Source organism: Mercenaria mercenaria, unplaced genomic scaffold (assembly GCF_021730395.1).
Source record: "Mercenaria mercenaria strain notata unplaced genomic scaffold, MADL_Memer_1 contig_4445, whole genome shotgun sequence".
NCBI lineage: Eukaryota > Metazoa > Mollusca > Bivalvia > Venerida > Veneridae > Mercenaria > Mercenaria mercenaria.
Window position 1 is genome coordinate 1 of NW_026462673.1, and position 21632 is coordinate 21632.

General features: G+C 33.6%; 1 long non-coding RNA gene across 1 annotated transcript; it reads left to right on the top strand.

Moving 5' to 3' along the window:
* Window positions 1-14055: 14055 nt before the first annotated feature.
* Window positions 14056-20629, top strand: LOC128553883 (uncharacterized). The gene is made up of 3 exons (XR_008369458.1): window positions 14056-14089; window positions 14959-14996; window positions 20509-20629. It is a non-coding gene; the product is annotated as an uncharacterized LOC128553883 (long non-coding RNA).
* The last annotated feature ends 1003 nt before the right edge of the window (window positions 20630-21632 follow it).

The following is a 21632-nucleotide window of genomic DNA, read 5'->3' on the forward strand; positions in this document are numbered from 1 at the left end:
GATCAGACACGTTTACTCTGAGAAACTTTAAGAAGTGCAACATTTGACGTTCTACCAAAATATATTGTGAATATTTGAAATAACATTATTGATAACGTATCACACTTGAACGTCATTTATTGATCGTGTGCCTGACGTTTCCGTATCCTAGAATTATTTTAAGTTCTATAGACAAGTTGCGTAACACAATAACTTCCGGTTTTTCAAATGTGCAATACAACCTTAAAAGAAGCATACATTTGTATTTTAATAACTTAGTAGCGCTAATTACCTAATAAAATATCAAAGCCAAATAAGAAGTTTATGACATCAACTCATTCACGATGCACTAGAGGATAAAGAATATTGTGTAACTAGGGTAGATCTAAATTTATGGAACTGAAGCAATTCATTATATTTCGTGTAATTGATTCTAAAATGTAATATTTGTGTGATACTGACTCTTTAAGTAAAAAACATATGAAGTTTTGAAGTGCAAGACCCTCTTTAGAAAGGTTACTCATTTTTAAAGAATAGGGAACATACGGGAATTATATATTTTCCAGCTTATTAAGCTTGTACTATTATCAATAGTGTCTGCCTTGTTAATAATAATGTTAATTAATATGCATTAGTTATCTGATATAAGCTTGAAATGGACACCTCTCGCGGCTTTCCATGGGATGGCATCTCTCATTTTCAAGAACGGATTTTTTGACGGGTACAGTGCAGTTTTCTTTATAACTTAAATAAAAAATACGCCGAATATAAAACACTTAACATTGTATCCTACCGTATCATAAAGTTATCATAGATCATTTCTAAATATAAACTGTTTCTAAAGTAGGTCAGAGTCAAAGCAATTTAATGTCGGTATTTATTAGAGGTACACGATACAGAATCATGGTTAAAGTATAGTAATATTTTAGTATACCTGGAAATCTGTATTTAATATTTGGTCTAGATTGAAATAAACACCGAGTTTTGTATGTGTTTCGTACTCGGAACATTTAAAGTAAAGTTCCACGATTGTACCCGTTTCTAAGACTTTTTAAGTTACGAAAACACTTCCATTTATTATATGTTTTTATAAGTTAACAAAATATTTGTTTGGTACTACCTTTATGTTCAGATCTGATAATGGTCAAGGATAAATGATTTCATAATCCATTCAATTGTTTCCGTAAAAAATTATCACGCGCCGATCAAATGCTTGCAAAGCTTTGAGGACGTAACCCGCGCTTTGCAGTTTGGATAAAAACCAAACAATCAGAGTGATAATTCAAGACCATGGCTGCGTCCCGTAGCCGATAAATTCGCAATACATGTGTATGTATAAAACTAAAATAAATAATTAATTATGATTCATATTCTATCGCATTGCATTCCACTGTCATCCAAACCTGTGAAAAAACAACAACAATATTTTCACTGCTTTGAAACACTGTTTATAACTAAATACAGCGTCGTGCCATTAGTGAGCCAAGTTTTTAAATAATGGACTTAACTAAGATAACATAAACAAATATTTAAACATGTATTCACCGACTGTTGTATAAGATTTTGGTATAATATTTTGTGATAGCATCTTTCTGATTCACTTCTAGGATTTGTCTGCATTGCCATATATTTTCATTGTAGCTTTGCCAAAAAGATAATCGTGTATGTTTTTATTTTTTTTCAAACTAAACCAAAACTAAATGTATTATAATGTGATGCAAAAACTACAAAACCATCTTTCTTGATTACTTGAAGACATTCAACTCAATGTCAGTCAAATAGATTATCAATGTTGAAACTGATACATGGAAAACATAAAATGGAAATGCTTTCACTGTTTGTGTGCTGCGATGTTGCTTCTCATCCCTAATCCCTTCAAGAGACCGGGGAGTGTAAAGCCATCTTCTGGTGGCCTGACAACCCCTTCCTCACAATTCATAGCAAAACAGCAGACATTCAGTGAAAAAAGATTATTCACCAAAGTTCAATTGTTTGCCAAATAAACACGTACATTAAGTGTATGTATTCCATCATTTCTTAAACACTTATTCGCTATTTCATCAAAATATGATATGAAACGGTGTTGAACTTTGGGTAAATAATGTCTTTCTATGTAAAATAACAAGAAAATATAACTATTTTGAAAGATTTAAAAAAAAGGAAAATGCTTAATGCCACTTTATTCCAACAGTTCACTAAAGGAATCAAACCTAAAAGTATATCCGTCGAAATCTAGGCGACAATGCTTCTTTCAAAACTCCTTACCTCTTAAAAATGATCCAAAACATAGCTTAATAGAAATATTATAAAACATAATGAAAACTGTCAACGACTTAAATACCTATTAAAGCGGCATCAACTACTTTTGAACACTTTGTAAAAGAGCTTATAGAGCAAGTTAATCAATAACTTGTTTATAATAGATATGATCTCCCTTTATCAGAAAACAAGAAAATATGGGTTAAACTGATGATTGCTCCCCGAAATATGATTATTGCACATTAAAATAGCAAAAGTGAAATTTACTGACTGTGCACAAGAAACGGTACTATAGTATACTATGTTAAATACTAAAAGGGCAATAACTCATCTCCAGACCAGACCATGAAGATAGTATGCGCATTTCCTCTTGAGAATGAAGCTGTCTTGACGTTTGATGAATCCCAGCTAGTGGTTGCTGAGGAATAATATTCCGGAAAAGAAATGGTTCTATAGTATACTAATGTTAAAAAAATGAAGGGTAATAACTCATCAAAAAATAATACGACCAAAACACAAAGATAATATGCTCATCTCCTTTTTTTTGATATCAAAGCTTCCTATGACATTTGGCTGAACTCAAATCAGTAGTTGTTGAGAAATACTCTGGACAATAACTGTACTAGAGTATACTAATGGTCAGATTACTCTGAGTCTGTACTAGTAGAGGGTGAATTTCGCGCCCTGTGGCTGCGTTTGCTATATGTATAGCGCATTTGAACGTATTTATCATGAAAAAGGGCGCTATATAAATCTGGTATAATAATAATATTAACTAGTTCCTCCTTCTTATAGAAGTTTGATACCTACATTAGCCGTGTAACTAATTAATCTGTTTGATTGACATTGTGTTACAGTGCATATAGTTTGAAATTAGGAGGGAATTTCCACTTCGTGCCGAAGTACATGTAACAATGATATTGTGATGAAAATGGGTTGGCTGGATTGGATCCAGTTTGTATTTGGTAATACGTTTAAGTAGTGTGCGTTGTATTAAGCAATACAGAAAAAAAAAACAGTGAAGTCTAGTCTTATTTGTCTATTCAACTCAGTTATATAGTAACTGTAAATAACACAAAATAATCATGTATACAACACTTCCGAATACAGTAGCATCTTAAATTCTTTAAACATTGTCTAAATATATCTATTATGAAGTAGCCTTTTTTATAGCGTTTTAAAATTCAAGGAAACAAATTGGTAAATATATAATGGTACATGGTACATATATAAATTACACAAAAACGTAATTCAATTGAAACATTTCCAAATTACATCAATTCCTTTTTAATAATTCCAAGAAACATAACGACACAGAATTAAGACCCTTAAAGAAATACACAAACTGTCTGTCGCAAATATCATGCAGTATCCTTGTTACATCAATCAAGAATTGCCATTTTTTGAAAACAAATAATTTTCAATTTCAGACTGATGGAATTTAAAAAGGACACAGGAAAACTGGAAAAGTGAAATCGACTTGAACATGACATTTTCTTTAATGTAGAAAGAGCTCTTTTGTATCAATAAATAATATATTTCAGATTTTTATTTTTATTTTGTTATATGTTCCTCACAAGTCAGTTTTGACCCTTCGTGTCAGGTAAGTTTAAATGCCTATAGGGACTGTTATTAAATAGAGACACATGCCGTAATAATAAGAAATACGTACTACTCGTTTATGCTCATTACGGAGGTAAGGTACGGAAGCTTTTAAGTGACTTCTGCTGTGAGAAAATGTTTTCACAATTACCGAAAATTAAGGCGAGATCGATCCCTAAAACACTAATTTGTTTTTGCGTTGAAATTTCCGCTTTGGTTCGAACTTTTCTAACAACTTGATTTGAATCTTCGTACAAAGACAGAATCATTTTGTTTTCGTATTGTTAATTCCGAGAAATTGTACTTAATTACACCGCGAAGAAAATCTTTGAGCGATATTGATAAGATATTTGCCTTTCTCGCTAAAAATACTCGCATTGAAGTGATTTATTTCTAACATCTCGACTTTAGAGTTTTGCAAAGAAAAGCACTTAATATTGCGTACATTTTTTATCGACATGGTTTCCTATTCGTCTATCAAAATAAGTCACACGTGCCATATTTAATGTCTCTATACCTTAACATTACATTTATCCTTCCCACAGGGGTATAGACAAATTGCGTTGCCCGTCCTTTCGACGTTGAAGAAATAATTCATAGCAAAACTGTGCTTTATCACTATTTATACACGATGGGCATTTATACGTCGGGCATAATAATTTCACGAGGGCGCAGCCCGAGTGAAATTATTTTTGATGACGTATAACCGCCCTAGTGTATAAATACTGATGATATGATGAAAACAACATTAAAATTCTTCTAATCTTCCGTAGTTATGGAAGATAATCGAACTGTAAACAATGATGTTCCGTAAAAGTGTTTAAATTTTACCTGGTCCATTTATAAGTTCCTGTTAAATAAACTGAACTATGTTCTAAAAGTCAGAAGTCAAATTTATACAGTTGCATTACATTGCATTTAAAAAGTGAAGTTTTTGGAAGTTTAGAGCACTGTTGCCAACTGAAAAGGGTTTCTGATCAATATCTATAAACTGTTATACCAACAAACACTAAAAATAACTTTATGATTTTGCTGATTTGACATATTGATTCTACTTGGAGGTCGGTAAAGCTCAGAATACAATTTCAATCACTTCGTTTGACGTTGACTTCGTGTGATAATTGTTTCGTTTTCACAGAATTACAGTATGAAGACTGTCGCTAGACTCCGATTCTGAGTCTGCGCAAGAGACGTATTGTTTAACAACCAGTAAATAATCAGTATAAAATAGATTATGCAAGTGATATGAAACAGATTATGTTAATACTAAACTCAACTGAGAAAATATGAAAATAATCTGGGCCTATACGAAACAAAGACAGAGCCAATATGGGATTCAAGCATTTTTATTGCTTCTAGCGTGAGGGCCAATACGGAGAAACTATTTAATTAGATTTTTAAACGACGTCATTTCGTTTTACATAAAAACACACATTTTGAACTGTTTTCACATTTCGTGCGAAAATATAATCTAAAACTGAAACATGTAATAAACAACTGAGACTGCGTTGAAATTTTGTGTACTGATAGTGATACTGAAGTCTGCAGCGGTATTGCATTTTCCAAAACAATTTCCTGTCAAAATGTTTCCGAAACTGGGATTAATTAAGAGATGATAAAATAAAATCTGTAGAAAAGATCCCTTGGAATCAAAGAATGCAACCAGAGCAGACTCAGTTTGATTGAATCTGCTCATGAGGGGTAATGAAATGTGCAAAACCTCTCACGTCCCCTAGCATCGGCTCAAGTAGAATTCTATATTGAAAAAACTCCATGATCCTAAAGGACCAGACACTTATTTAAAACACACATTTTTGTTGTTTGGATTTTTTGTGCATTTACAATAGCAATTCATATGCTAGGAAAATGATTATACATGTAATGTCAGCTGTAACAATTTCGGATAAGAATAAAACTGGACATAGGGTGTGCTTGGATGTTTATTTTAGCCACAGACACTTGGGGTCAGGTGAGCGGTTCTGGCTCGCAAAAATCTCTGTTTTTTCCATTTACACATTTTTTTTGCAAATTATCATACCATAAGTACTGCAAACAACTATTAAAACGATTAAAATAGTATTTGACGGCGTTCTGAAAATGCCACCAAATACCTCCAAAGCATTAAATACTACAAGACAACAAACCATTCAGTTTCCTTTAGATTTAAATTATAATTAAGATCTACATGAGGAAGGTAACATCTCTACAGATTCAGATCCAGATATTGAAATATTTTCAATTATGAACATTCGTAAACGTAAATTTACGTCCGCTGGTATTAAACGAATGGTAAAACAGCCACTAGGATATCTTTGCAAAACCAGGATTTTGGCAAACTTCGCTACCATTTCTAAGTGACTTAGAAACTTCTGTTTTAGATTGGGTGGTAGTGTAGGGGCCAATGAGCAATAAATGATATAGTTTTGCATTAGTTTTAATTTTCTTATGTACAAAAAAGATGATTTAAAAAATTTGTCCAATTGGACTTTTCCAATTTCCAATCGGATATATGGCGTCCGACTGGAATTTTTGAAAATCCAATCGGATTTTTTCCCCATAATTTGGCGTGCTGGATTTTTTTCCGGGCGGAAAACATTTTTTTGTTCAAAGGGTGTATAAACAATTGGTTATTGTATATAATGTATATGAGAACGTAATTTGTATCAAATAGCGGACTCCTGAGAACTTTTCAAAAATCCAATGGTTTTTTTTTTCCAACATTTTTTAATGGAAAAATATCCGCCCGGACGAATTTCCGATTGGAAAAAATCAACGTTATTCACTATTTATGTTTAAGGGTGTTCATTGATCCCGTTTATAAGTGTTTACAATAAATCTGAATTGTTTTCTGAAAATGTCCAATCGGATTTTTTTCCAGCTTTTTAACTGGATTTTTTATTTACCCTAGTATGGATCTGAAAGCAAGACAAAAAGATAGTAAAACACAAATATAACACAAATATGCCTTTAAATTTGTCATAAAAAATTTATCGTTTTCCGCCCGGAAAAAAATCCAGCCCGTCAAAATATTGGAAAAATGTCCGATTGGATTCTCAAAAGTTCCATTCGGACGCCATATATCCGATTGGAAATTGGAAAAATCCAAATGGCCAAATTTTTTATATCATCTTTTTAGTACATCAGAAAATTAATAATAATGCAAAACTATATCATTTATTGCTCCTTGGCCCCTAAACTACCACCCAAGCTTAAACAGAAGTTTCTAAGTCACTTAGAAATGGTAGTGAAGTTTGCCAAAATCCTGGTTTTGCAAAGATATCCTGGTGGCTGTTGTAATATTTAAGGAATTATGTACTCTTGAGAAATAAATTTATGCTATTTTTCAGTAGGCACGCAAGAGCTATAATTTCTTCTTTTGTTATTTCAATCCAGTCCATATAATATAACGTGCCACGATAAATCAATTTTACACACGAGCAGTTAACGGGTGATATCATTTTGGTCATTTTGTATTTCAAACCGGTTCATTCCTTCACACATAACTAAGCAGGCAAGTCGACACTTTGTGTAAGAAAAGTACCCACCCTCCTGACCCCAACACCGGAAAGAATTTCTGCTGCCGTGTTGTATATTTTCAGCGCCATTACACCAGGTAATGCCACATACTGCCACGCCGATATACAGTGTCATTTATGGATAAAGACAATCATTCCTGCCAAGAAGTCAAAAGATTGCAACCAAGTATATGGAGGATTCATTATGGATTCTATGAATTTTGAACAGTTAAAAAGACACTTGATATTTACAGAATATCAGGAAGTTACGTATTAAATACAAACTATATTCACGTGTTCTACAGTAAACACGCGGGCAGCAGCGGACTTTTTTTTTGCTGCAAAATCTCATCTTAAGATCAAAATCAAGAAAACTAAAAGTATATTTTTAAGGACTATGCTATTTTGAAATAATGAATTAGGTGGGTGGGATACGTGATATTATTTCTGAGGAATTTCGAAGTTACTGTATAACAAACTTTTTTTCCAATGTGACAATTCATTAAAACCATGAAGTGCTGAACTCTTACTTTAATTAAAAGACTAAAATGGGAAAAGTTATCAGTATGTTCGTGTCACAATTTTCGGTGCCAGCATTCTATGTCATCATGCATAACTGCGAAAAACTATAACATACATAATAAAGCTGAACTATCCGTGTAAATGAGCTGAGGGCTAGTTTTCTATTTCCATTTATTTTAAGACTCATTTAATTTTAAAAGCGGAGATACGGACACAGGGCGATCACAAATTGCTGATGCTACCTCGGAAATACGGACACAGTGGGATCACAAGTTACTGATGCGATCTCGGAATTATATAATCACACAGATAATTGGTTGCTATTTTGCTTTTGAACCAACTGTAAAAATATTCTGCTATAAATGAATAAACAACACTATGTTAAATTCACTTCATATATTATACCAATGTCCTTTCATCAATAATTAAACTTTTATATAGATCTACCGAGGTACAATTAAGACTGCGGTTAGATCGTCTTAATAAAGTCAGATCCACCGAGGTTCCATATAGGCTACAGTTCGATCTGATCAACATCCTAAAAACATTTCATTCACTTGAACAAGAGTGCCAGAATGTCACAATATACGCCCGTCACAGCATTTTTTTTTTACACTAGCACCTGTATTTGCAGATGGAATTTTAATTTTGTAGTTGTTTACAATGTTTTTTTTTAGAAATGATTGTAATTCTTTTATGTCCACAAAATATTACCAGGTAGAAATACCTTAAAATACACCCAAAATTTGAAAGTAACATCAATTTTGTACCACAGAAAAGTGGTCTTGGTTTTTCCCTACGGTCAATTATAAAAAAGTTACAATGTAAGTTATTTATAGTAACAACTAAGGGAAGTTAATCTTTAAAGAGAGAAAGAGAGAGAGAAAAAAATGCAAGTCCATAAAAAAATCCTTATCAGGTAGAGATAGCTCAAAATACACCTCAGCATTGGATGTAACATGCATGTTGTACTAAGAAAAGTGGTCTCGATTGTCCCCTACGACTAGTAATGAAAAAGTTACAATATAAGCTATTTATAGTAAAACAAAGGGAAGTAATTCAAAAGAAGGGACCAGTGCATGACACTCCGTCTCATAATGGTGTACAATTGTGTCAAGTTACATCAAAATCCCTCCATGCATGAAGAGGAAATGCTCCGGACAAAGTCATTCTTGTATCTGACCTTTGGCCTCTAAGTGTGACCTTGACCTTAGACCTAGGGACCTGGTTCTTGCGCATGACACTCCGTCTCATGCTTGTGAACATTTGTGTCAAGTTATATCAAAATCCATCAATGCAGGAAGAAGAAATGTTCCGGACAATGTTTTCATTCTTGTATCCTTGACCTCTAAGTGTGACCTTGACCTTAGACCTAGGGACCTGGTTCTTGTGCATGACACTCCGTCTCATGATGGTGAACAATTGTGCCAAGCTACATCAAAGTCCTTTCATGCATGAAGAAGATATGCTCCGGACAAAGGTTTCATTCTTGTATCCTTTGACCTCTAAGTGTGATCTTGACCTTAGACCTAGAGACCTGGTTCTTGCGCATGACACTCCCTCTCATGATGGTGAACAATTGTGCCAAGCTACATCAAAATCCTTCCATGCATGAAGAAGATATGCTCCGGACAAAGTCGTTCTTGAATTTTTCATTCTTGTATCATTTGACCTCTAAGTGTGACCTTGACCTTAGACCTAGAGACCTGGTTCTTGTGCATGACACTCCTTCTCATAATGATGAACAATTGTGCCAGCTTTCAGCAAAATGCCTCCATGCATGAAGAAGATATGCTCCGGACAATGTCATTCTTGAATTTGACCTTTGACCTCTAAGTGTGACCTTCACCTTAGACCTAGGGACCTGGTTCTTGCGCATGACAACTGTGCCAAGTTTCATCAAAATCCCTCTATGCATGTAGAAGATATGCTCCGGACAAAGTCTGTGGACGCCGCTCGCCCGCCAGAGGCGTTCCCATAATACGTCCCGTTTTTCAAACGGGCGTATAAAAAGTAGCAAAGTTCTTGCGCTTGTCCTGAACAGCTGAAAGTTTCTATAGAGTGTCTGAAAGGTGAACACCATCTGGCCTAAATAAAGCGCTGTTTTTGTGGTCTATATCTATTGTGAAGTCTTTTCCTCGACTCTCTTCGCTTACCAGTTTAAGACCGATGTAGTTTATACGTTTCCGTTTAACCTCGACACTTTTGACAGATTCAGCACCGGACCATAAAATCCTTTGGAAAATATCTAGCCTAACAATAACAGCGTTAGGAAATGTCTGGAATAAGTACCGAATACCTTCGGACATTTTTCTAATTAAGCTACAAATACTGATCGATGTGAGATCGTTGCCACCGAGATGAATAACTATTACCGTCAGGCTTATGTTTTGTAACATTCTCCGTTGCAGCTGCCTGTGAAAGTCTATCCATTTAAGGCCCCTGACCCCAAACCATCCGATAGATGTATTGTTTGGCAAGCTCAAGTTCGGCTGGCCCATATCATTTGCTCTTTTGCCGGCCCAGTAAAGAATCGAATCAGACAGGATCCATATATCTGTTGACGATATAAATTTTAGAATTAAAATAGTATTGTACTGATTTAGCCCATATATGCAAACTCATCAAGCTTAAGATTACATGACCTTCTGAGGTACCGTTTCGGCTGCAGTTAGATCATTGTATGACCGGATTTATAATTATTATCATTATTATTATTAAATTATTATTTTAAATTAGGCCCCACTGCGCCAAAATTTGATAATTGCATAAATCTGATTCGACTATTTGATTGCTGGCTTACTAATCATTATCCCAATTATTATTATCCTCATCAACAACAACAACAACGGAATTATAATTATAGTCGTTATTGACGCTGCCATCTCTATTATTATTATTGTATTCTTATGTAAGATCTGCATGCGTAAGACCTCCAACGCCCCGGCTTCTGAATTGTTGCCATTTTCACACCATCGACAGCTGATTGAGTTGCTCTGTCTATGCGAAATGATTGCGATGTATAGTGACCGCTATACAGGCCTGTCTGCCTGATGCATTTACTTAAGACTGCGGTAAATTGATATCCCTTAAGGGGCTTAACGACCTCGTGCACCAAAAGTTGACCTTCGACAGAGGGACGAAATTTGCTGTACCGAAGTAAAGCCCGGACTGGACAATAACCTCAATTTTCAGCTGGAATTATTAAGATATGTGGTGGACCAGACTGGTTTGTTTTAGACAGGCGAATACTTATCATGACCGATTTATAGCAATCTCGGAAACTGACGTCACTCAAGCGCAAAGGACGATGTTTGTAGCTTTTCGTAGAATAAACTAATTCTCCTACCCTAAACAGACCAAAATAAGCCAGTACAAAACTAATATAGAATAATACGTTTTCATATTCAGTACTACAAACGAACGGAATGCTTGCCATTTTTTAAAGAATTCCAAGAGTAATAGGTGATCTCGAATCAGGGATAGCCTTTGACCTGCAACATCCTTCCAACAGCTTTCCAACTATAAATGAGTTAGTTGGATCGTGAAAACCGAAGACTGTGAAAGAAGTCTACCCCAGAAACGTAGGTCTTAGTAGTGCACCCGAGCTCGAAACAAAATGAAATGAATAAGGCCACGTGCTTGGTTTCATATGGCAATTGCCAACTTAAAGAGTACTGCTCACAGAATTTTTGAAAGACTGAAAAAGCGGTTTGGTATGTTTTAATGGTGTTCTTTGCAAGGCTTTCTTTTAGTAAAAGTGCGACTCTTGCCTGAATACTTCCCAAAGATGGCTTTGCATTGGACACTGTTCGGAATCCTCTTCAGGGGCCAGAGTTCGGAATCGTTCCCACTGAAAACGAGACAATGAGTCACATATGTCATTGTTTTTGATTTTCTAAACAGTTTCTTAAATGCGCAATAGTGCTTATTTTGAAATTCAGTGTTTTATCCAAATTATTTTAACTTTGTTTACTGATAGATTAGCAACTGCTCCTTAGGTTTAATCTGTAATATAAATATGTAATATATAACATTATTATGAACGATGGCTTTACCTATGAGATATGTGAAATGAGTGAAATATAAGTCTCTTATATTTCTAAATCAGAATGGTTACATACGTATGTTTGACATGTCGTATTTCTGTTTTGTGTATTATTGTATTGTATGTAATTGAGACTATAATAAAGAATAAATATTGTTTGAGCCAGAGACATGAGAGGCTTTTATGAGCATGTTATACTTCAAGCAGCGCATTGAAATACATCGTACAAGGGTCATAACGCGTTCAGATTTTGATGAAAAGGAATTTAGGATTTGGACAACTGCGGCGTTGTCACAGTTAAAACAATTTTTTTACAGGTTAACTTATCGCCTCAAATATGTAGTGCGACGAGGATGGGAAATAGCTCCAGCACAGTTATATCCCTTGTAATGTTTTCCTGTTCCCATTTCTGTGGCCACTTGCCACTACACCAATGACCCTGAAAATAGGCACCAAAACCGAACACTCCTGCACTGTCAGTGAAAAGCTGGACAGCCTCGTTGGAAGACCAGTGGCGGTCGTAGAACACTGATATGCCATTATAGCTACTAAAGAATTGCAACCACATCTGCAAATCTAATTTTATGCCTCCATTCAAACGAATGTGATGATATGATTTTGTTAAACAACAAGTAGCGTTTATAAGCCGACGACAAGAAGGTCTACCTGGGCGAATTACCCTACAAGCAAAACTGAGACTGCCTATAAGGCTTTGCATAGTTTTTAAGGTAGTGTTTTCTTTTGATAGCATAGCGGATATTTTGCCTATTTAGTCTATGATTTTGTCTCGCGGCATACGGACAACCATTTAATGCGAGTCAAGCTCTAAACCAAGGAAAGTCAGCATTTGAACGGTACTAACTGTCTTTTCAGACGCAGCTGGCACCTGAAATTCTGTTAATACGTCGCGTGCAAAGTAGTGACGTCATCCTATAGAATGATCTAGGTGCGTAGCACGAAGTGTAGTTCATGTCGTAAAAAGTAGTTGCCATTTCTTTTCTAACACTTTTAATTTTAGAATCGGAATAACAAGTTCCTAAGTGTTTTTTATCGTAGAATATGCCGAGTTTTTTATGGCATATTCTTACGCATAGGAGCTAAAGACACGGGTTTTTCTACGATAAACTACGCTTGGGAACTTATTTCTTAATTACTCTATATTTTTTTTTGCCACGGATCGGTTTTTGTATTTTGACCGTGGTCAATATTGCACAAAATAATGTGTATATGAATTTAGAAGACATACCATTTATATTTCGCTCTTTTAATCTTGTAGTCATTCCGTATAAAAAGTATTGAATGCTTTAATCGATTTGTCTGTCTTTTATCAAGTGTTGTGTGTCAGTAGGAAATGAAACTATTATCTATCCATCGAACTTCATTATTATTACATACTCACTTAAAAACTCCGCTGAGTTTCAAGTGAATCTGAAGCTTCAATATTTTTCCATATTGACGGTCAAATCGGGTGTGTGACGTCATTTGTAACGTCAGTTTCATGTATGCCGTCGCGTTTTAAAGTTATTTAACGACAATATTTTTTAATTTCACTTAAGCTTAAAAACATACTTGATTTATTTATTTACTAATTTTAAGTGTAGATGCGTATGTTATAAAAGATTATTAGATTTGCATCGAGAAATATGCACTCGTTCTTTCGCGAAATAATATTGCGCTCCTGAAGTCGCGCAATATTTTCCGCTGCAGAACTCATGCTTATTTCTTAAGACAAGTCTAATAAATATTTATACGTGTGTCTAATCCCAAACAGAATAACAAAATACGCTTATGGTCCAAAGGTTGCAATTAATTTCTGACCGGGCACACAGTGTAAGCGTCCTGTGACAATAGTTTACTACTGTTAGTTCGGAAACTGTTCATTAGCAGGCTGATATTGTCATACAATTAATCACGTTACTAGATTGTTATACGTTCTTCAATCATAATCGTTAAAACAAATACTAAAATGATCCTCTTTGGCTTCTGAATGTAAAAACTATGTCTTATGGAGAGATGCCACACAAGTTTATAGATCCACTGGACACTGACACATAATATTTAAGATGTTGAGTATTAATGTAATCAAATGAAAACTACAAATGTTTGACAGTCAAAACGCTTTATATTTCAGATAAAAAGGAAACAAAGGAAAGAAGCGAAGACAGTAAGTTAAATGTCTAGTTCTATTACTTACTGGCGATAGGAAAATCAATATACTACTCGTTTGCTTATTTCTAAAATCTTATATAAAATATTTTAATGCTATTTTATCAAAAGATATTTCTACAGATGGGTCATCAGTGGCAGGATGATAAAAAGAATCCGTTGCCAACGAGTTGCGTGCGCGATTCATGGATTTGCCAATCCTAATCTGCCGTCCATTTCGCATGAACTCTGAAAAACATTTCATTTCTTAATTACAAGGAATAGTAAAGCAAATGTTTACTATTCAATTGCTATATAAACTCAAATCATATAAAATATATAGAATAATATACCTTATATTATTTTATTTAAGAAATGATTAATAGCAAAACCGTGTTTTAACACATTTTATACACGAAGGACTGCTATATGTCGAGCGAAATAATTTTACGAGGCGTAAAATTATTTCGTACGATGGATAACCGCCGGAGGTTATTAATAGCGTTCAAACATGGGTGCATTATGTATGTCAATATCATTTTGTATTTTATAATTGTTAACTAATAGTTTGATTTTCTTTTATCAAAATGAATGGTATAATGAATTCTCTGCAAACGTTTTGGATAGTGGCCATCACTTTGAGATTTCTCTGTACTTGAGCTTCAGGTAATACCATAAATTATACAAAATTGATGAAAAAAAGGCACGGTAAAAGTTGTTTAGAAGTTGCAACGCAGTGCGAAACACGGTCAACTTTAAGAATGTACCAAGCAAATGCCATTTTTTTAAACATTACAATTAGGGGTCATATACCTTAAGTTGAACTGGTGGGCTATAATGATTTTTTGATAGTGTGTTTAACTATCATGTATCAATTTTCTTTTTCAGAGCATCACTTTGGTATCAATCATTGGTGATTATTTCAGGTAATTATACTGCAAACTTTAAAGACAGATGACGCGGGCTTGTACTAGCGTTCTACAAATCTAAAGCTTTTTGCACTTACTTCTTTTCAAAACAGACATTTGTAAATATTTACCTATGAAAATATTTGAAAATATCTGCAACAGAAATGAAACAATTGATTTTAGAACAAAAAAATCTGATTTACTGTTTCAACAAAGGGGTCTTCTTTTACCGCCTTTTAGCATCGTAATAAATTGTAATGTCCTGTACTTATAAAGAGATACAGCTACAATACACAAAAACTTTACAGCAAAATTCCATGAAATGAAACTAGCTTTATTCACTGTAAAACTAAACAGAAATTTTGTCAGCTGATATAAACGACAGAAAATAATACAGGCAAGAGTCAATCAGATTAAGCTGTATAGTGGGGCCAGGAAGTGTATTCTGACGTAAACATTATCTTATATGACATCAGTATTAGCTATTCCGATAACCCGATCGAGCAAACATAAATCTGAATATACTAAATTTTACGCCAAAAAAAGGCAAGAAATAACACAAAAAAGAGTGAAAACAAAGTCCTGCCATTCGCTAATTGATATAAAGTCCACTTACTTAATAACGTTATTTCGACATTTCTAGTGTATCAAGTTGTCTTAATGCCCGTTCCATACTTGTGCCATCCATAAAAGGTTTTATTACTTGGCATAAAAATTCTCCACAATAATTCGATGTGCCATATCATATCTAAAGGGTTCATTTTCTATTGGTCCATAACTGATTATAACTGTCACCCATCAACGGATTTTAACTTAAGGAGAAAAGCCGAAAACTGTCCATTAAGTGAAAGAATGGACAAACCAGGGCGCAACAGAATTTTATTTCTGCTTTTGAAATTCTGTTTTTAATCATTTAAGGAGGAAAACCTTACTGCTTGATTTAAAAAGTCTACAACTGGGTTAATGCATTTTTATCCATTCGTTTTCAAGAACCAAATAAAAATACAGATCATTCAAGAGGTCTTTATTGGTACAAGAAGGAAGTTCTTGAATTATGTAGACATCTTTAATCATAACCTATCATAAGCAAATGTTTTACTTGTACATTTCACTTTTATGACTGGGATGAGAATCCCCGACCATCAAACATAAAAAATTGCAAGTTTAAATGGATTTGGTGTTTACAAAAAAGAAAATGGATTTTTGACAGGAATCTCTGAACTACAAAAATTGGAAAAATTCATATCATTATTACAAGAAAATTACACATAACATCGAAATCTTTACTCGTTATGATGATTTCATCTCTCGTTCATACAAAAAAATCGTATCGTCATAATAATATCATTACGGCCAAATTTTCTGGTAATACCGAAACGTGTAGTTCAACTTTAGAGAATATGACCTTTTTTGGTCTTTGTAGTAAAAAGGTGAAATTGCAAATTTTTTGGAAGGACTGCAATAAATGTCTGAAATGGCAAAAATAAACCAATTTAACACGAACATGAGAAAGACAGATCTGCAGCATTTAAAAATATAAGAAAATTGTGTTTTTGTACATTATGTTCCTATTTTGAATTATTTTCGATTGAAAATGCAATACCAGGTGTAAAGGCTGGTGTACCCACACCCACACCTCTCAACACACAAGGTTGTTACTATACATGTTCATTACCTGCTAACTGTCCGTCCATTTTTAAAGTATCCATTATTTTAAGAATAGAGAGTTACAGGTTATTAATGGACAGGTAAAGTAAAATAAGCGTTTGTATAGAGCGATATTAGTACAATAACTTTTATAATGGACAACACTCACAAAGGATTAGGTCACAACCGTGTTTAATTACATTTATCACAAACAAATGATCAGACACGTTAACTTTGAGAAACTTTAAGAAGTGCAACATTTGACGTTCTACCAAAATATATTGTGAATATTTGAAATAACATTATTGATAACGTATCACACTTGAACGTCATTTATTGATCGTGTGCCTGACGTTTCCGTATCCTAGAATTATTTTAAGTTCTATAGACAAGTTGCGTAACACAATAACTTCCGGTTTTTCAAATGTGCAATACAACCTTAAAAGAAGCATACATTTGTATTTTAATAACTTAGTAGCGCTAATTACCTAATAAAATATCAAAGCCAAATAAGAAGTTTATGACATCAACTCATTCACGATGCACTAGAGGATAAAGAATATTGTGTAACTAGGGTAGATCTAAATTTATGGAACTGAAGCAATTCATTATATTTCGTGTTATTGATTCTAAAATGTAATATTTGTGTGATACTGACTCTTTAAGTAAAAAACATATGAAGTTTTGAAGTGCAAGACCCTCTTCAGAAAGGTTACTCATTTTAAAAGAATAGGGAACATACGGGAATTATATATTTTCCAGCTTATTAAGCTTGTACTATTATCAATAGTGTCTGCCTTGTTAATAATAATGTCAATTAGTATGCATTAGTTATCTGATATAAGCTTGAAATGGACACCTCTCGCGGCTTTCCATGGGATGGCATCTCTCATTTTCAAGAACGGATTTTTTGACGGGTACAGTGCAGTTTTCTTTATAACTTAAATAAAAAATACGCCGAATATAAAACACTTAACATTGTATCCTACCGTATCATAAAGTTATCATAGATCATTTCTAAATATAAACTGTTTCTAAAGTAGGTCAGAGTCAAAGCAATTTAATGTCGGTATTTATTAGAGGTACACGATACAGAATCATGATTAAAGTATAGTAATATTTTAGTATACCTGGAAATCTGTATTTAATATTTGGTCTAGATTAAAATAAACACCGAGTTTTGTATGTGTTTCGTACTCGGAACATTTAAAGTAAAGTTCCACGATTGTACCCGTTTCTAAGACTTTTTAAGTTACGAAAACACTTCCATTTATTATATGTATTTATAAGTTAACAAAATATTTGTTTGGTTCTACCTTTATGTTCAGATCTGATAATGGTCAAGGATAAATGATTTCATAATCCATTCAATTGTTTCCGTAAAAAATTATCACGCGCCGATCAAATGCTTGCAAAGCTTTGAGGACGTAACCCGCGCTTTGCAGTTTGGATAAAAACCAAACAATCAGAGTGATAATTCAAGACCATGGCTGCGTCCCGTAGCCGATAAATTCGCAATACATGTGTATGTATAAAACTAAAATAAATAATTAATTATGATTCATATTCTATCGCATTGCATTCCACTGTCATCCAAACCTGTGAAAAAACAACAACAATATTTTCACTGCTTTGAAACACTGTTTATAACTAAATACAGCGTCGTGCCATTAGTGAGTCAAGTTTTTAAATAATGGACTTAACTAAGATAACATAAACAAATATTTAAACATGTATTCACCGACTGTTGTATAAGATTTTGGTATAATATTTTGTGATAGCATCTTTCTGATTCACTTCTAGGATTTGTCTGCATTGCCATATATTTTCATTGTAGCTTTGCCAAAAAGATAATCGTGTATGTTTTTATTTTTTTTTCAAACTAAACCAAAACTAAATGTATTTATAATGTGATGCAAAAACTACAAAACCATCTTTCTTGATTACTTGAAGACATTCAACTCAATGTCAGTCAAATAGATTATCAATGTTGAAACTGATACATGGAAAACATAAAATGGAAATGCTTTCACTGTTTGTGTGCTGCGATGTTGCTTCTCATCCCTAATCCCTTCAAGAGACCGGGGAGTGTAAAGCCATCTTCTGGTGGCCTGACAACCCCTTCCTCACAATTCATAGCAAAACAGCAGACATTCAGTGAAAAAAGATTATTCCACCAAAGTTCAATTGTTTGCCAAATAAACACGTACATTAAGTGTATGTATTCCATCATTTCTTAAACACTTATTCGCTATTTCATCAAAATATGATATGAAACGGTGTTGAACTTTGGGTAAATAATGTCTTTCTATGTAAAATAACAAGAAAATATAACTATTTTGAAAGATTTAAGAAAAGGAAAATGCTTAATGCCACTTTATTCCAACAGTTCACTAAAGGAATCAAACCTAAAAGTATATCCGTCGAAATCTAGGCGACAATGCTTCTTTCAAAACTCCTTACCTCTTAAAAATGATCCGAAACATAGCTTAATAGAAATATTATAAAACATAATGAAAACTGTCAACGACTTAAATACCTATTAAAGCGGCATCAACTACTTTTGAACACTTTGTAAAAGAGCTTATAGAGCAAGTTAATCAATAACTTGTTTATAATAGATATGATCTCCCTTTATCAGAAAACAAGAAAATATGGGTTAAACTGATGATTGCTCCCCGAAATATGATTATTGCACATTAAAATAGCAAAAGTGAAATTTACTGACTGTGCACAAGAAACGGTACTATAGTATACTATGTTAAATACTAAAAGGGCAATAACTCATCTCCAGACCAGACCATGAAGATAGTATGCGCATTTCCTCTTGAGAATGAAGCTGTCTTGACGTTTGATGAATCCCAGCTAGTGGTTGCTGAGGAATAATATTCCGGAAAAGAAATGGTTCTATAGTATACTAATGTTAAAAAATTGAAGGGTAATAACTCATCAAAAAATAATACGACCAAAACACAAAGATAATATGCTCATCTCCTTTTTTTGATATCAAAGCTTCCTATGACATTTGGCGGAACTCAAATCAGTAGTTGTTGAGAAATACTCTGGACAATAACTGTACTAGAGTATACTAATGGTCAGATTACTCTGAGTCTGTACTAGTAGAGGGTGAATTTCGCGCCCTGTGGCTGCGTTTGCTTAATGTATAGCGCATTTGAACGTATTTATCATGAAAAAGGGCGCTATATAAATCTGGTATAATAATAATATTAACTAGTTCCTCCTTCTTATAGAAGTTTGATACCTACATTAGCCGTGTAACTAATTAATCTGTTTGATTGACATTGTGTTACAGTGCATATAGTTTGAAATTAGGAGGGAATTTCCACTTCGTGCCGAAGTACATGTAACAATGATATTGTGATGAAAAGGGTTGGCTGGATTGGATCCAGTTTGTATTGGTAATACGTTTAAGTAGTGTGCGTTGTATTAAGCAATACAGAAAAAAAAAACAGTGAAGTCTAGTCTTATTTGTCTATTCAACTCAGTTATATAGTAACTGTAAATAACACAAAATAATCATGTATACAACACTTCCGAATACAGTAACATCTTAAATTCTTTAAACATTGTCTAAATATATCTATTATGAAGTAGCCTTTTTTATAGCGTTTTAAAATTCAAGGAAACAAATTGGTAAATATATAATGGTACATGGTACATATATAAATTACACAAAAACGTAATTCAATTGAAACATTTCCAAATTACATCAATTCCTTTTTAATAATTCCAAGAAACATAACGACACAGAATTAAGACCCTAAAGAAATACACAAACTGTCTGTCGCAAATATCATGCAGTATCCTTGTTACATCAATCAAGAATTGCCATTTTTTGAAAACAAATAATTTTCAATTTCAGACTAATGGAATTTAAAAAGGACACAGGAAAACTGGAAAAGTGAAATCGACTTGAACATGACATTTTCTTTAATGTAGAAAGAGCTCTTTTGTATCAATAAATAATATATTTCAGATTTTTATTTTTATTTTGTTATATGTTCCTCACAAGTCAGTTTTGACCCTTCGTGTCAGGTAAGTTTAAATGCCTATAGGGACTGTTATTAAATAGAGACACATGCCGTAATAATAAGAAATACGTACTACTCGTTTATGCTCATTACGGAGGTAAGGTACGGAAGCTTTTAAGGGCCTTCTGCTGTGAGAAAATGTTTTCACAATTACCGAAAATTAAGGCGAGATCGATCCCTAAAACACTAATTTGTTTTTGCGTTGAAATTTCCGCTTTGGTTCGAACTTTTCTAACAACTTGATTTGAATCTTCGTACAAAGACAGAATCATTTTGTTTTCGTATTGTTAATTCCGAGAAATTGTACTTAATTACACTGCGAAGAAAATCTTTGAGCGATATTGATAAGATATTTGCCTTTCTCGCTAAAAATACTCGCATTGAAGTGATTTATTTCTAACATCTCGACTTTAGAGTTTTGCAAAGAAAAGCACTTAATATTGCGTACATTTTTTATCGGCATGGTTTCCTATTCGTCTATCAAAATAAGTCACACGTGCCATATTTAATGTCTCTATACCTTAACATTACATTTATCCTTCCCATCCAGGGCCCGGAAAAAAATCCAGCCCGTCAAAATATTGGAAAAATGTCCGATTGGATTCTCAAAAGTTCCATTCGGACGCCATATATCCGATTGGAAATTGGAAAAATCCAAATGGCCAAATTTTTTAAATCATCTTTTTAGTACATAAGAAAATTAATAATAATGCAAAACTATATCATTTATTTCTCCTTGGCCCCTAAACTACCACCCAAGCTTAAACAGAAGTTTCTAAGTCACTTAGAAATGGTAGTGAAGTTTGCCAAAATCCTGGTTTTGCAAAGATATCCTGGTGGCTGTTGTAATATTTAAGGAATTATGTACTCTTGAGAAATAAATTTATGCTATTTTTCAGTAGGCACGCAAGAGCTATAATTTCTTCTTTTGTTATTTCAATCCAGTCCATATAAT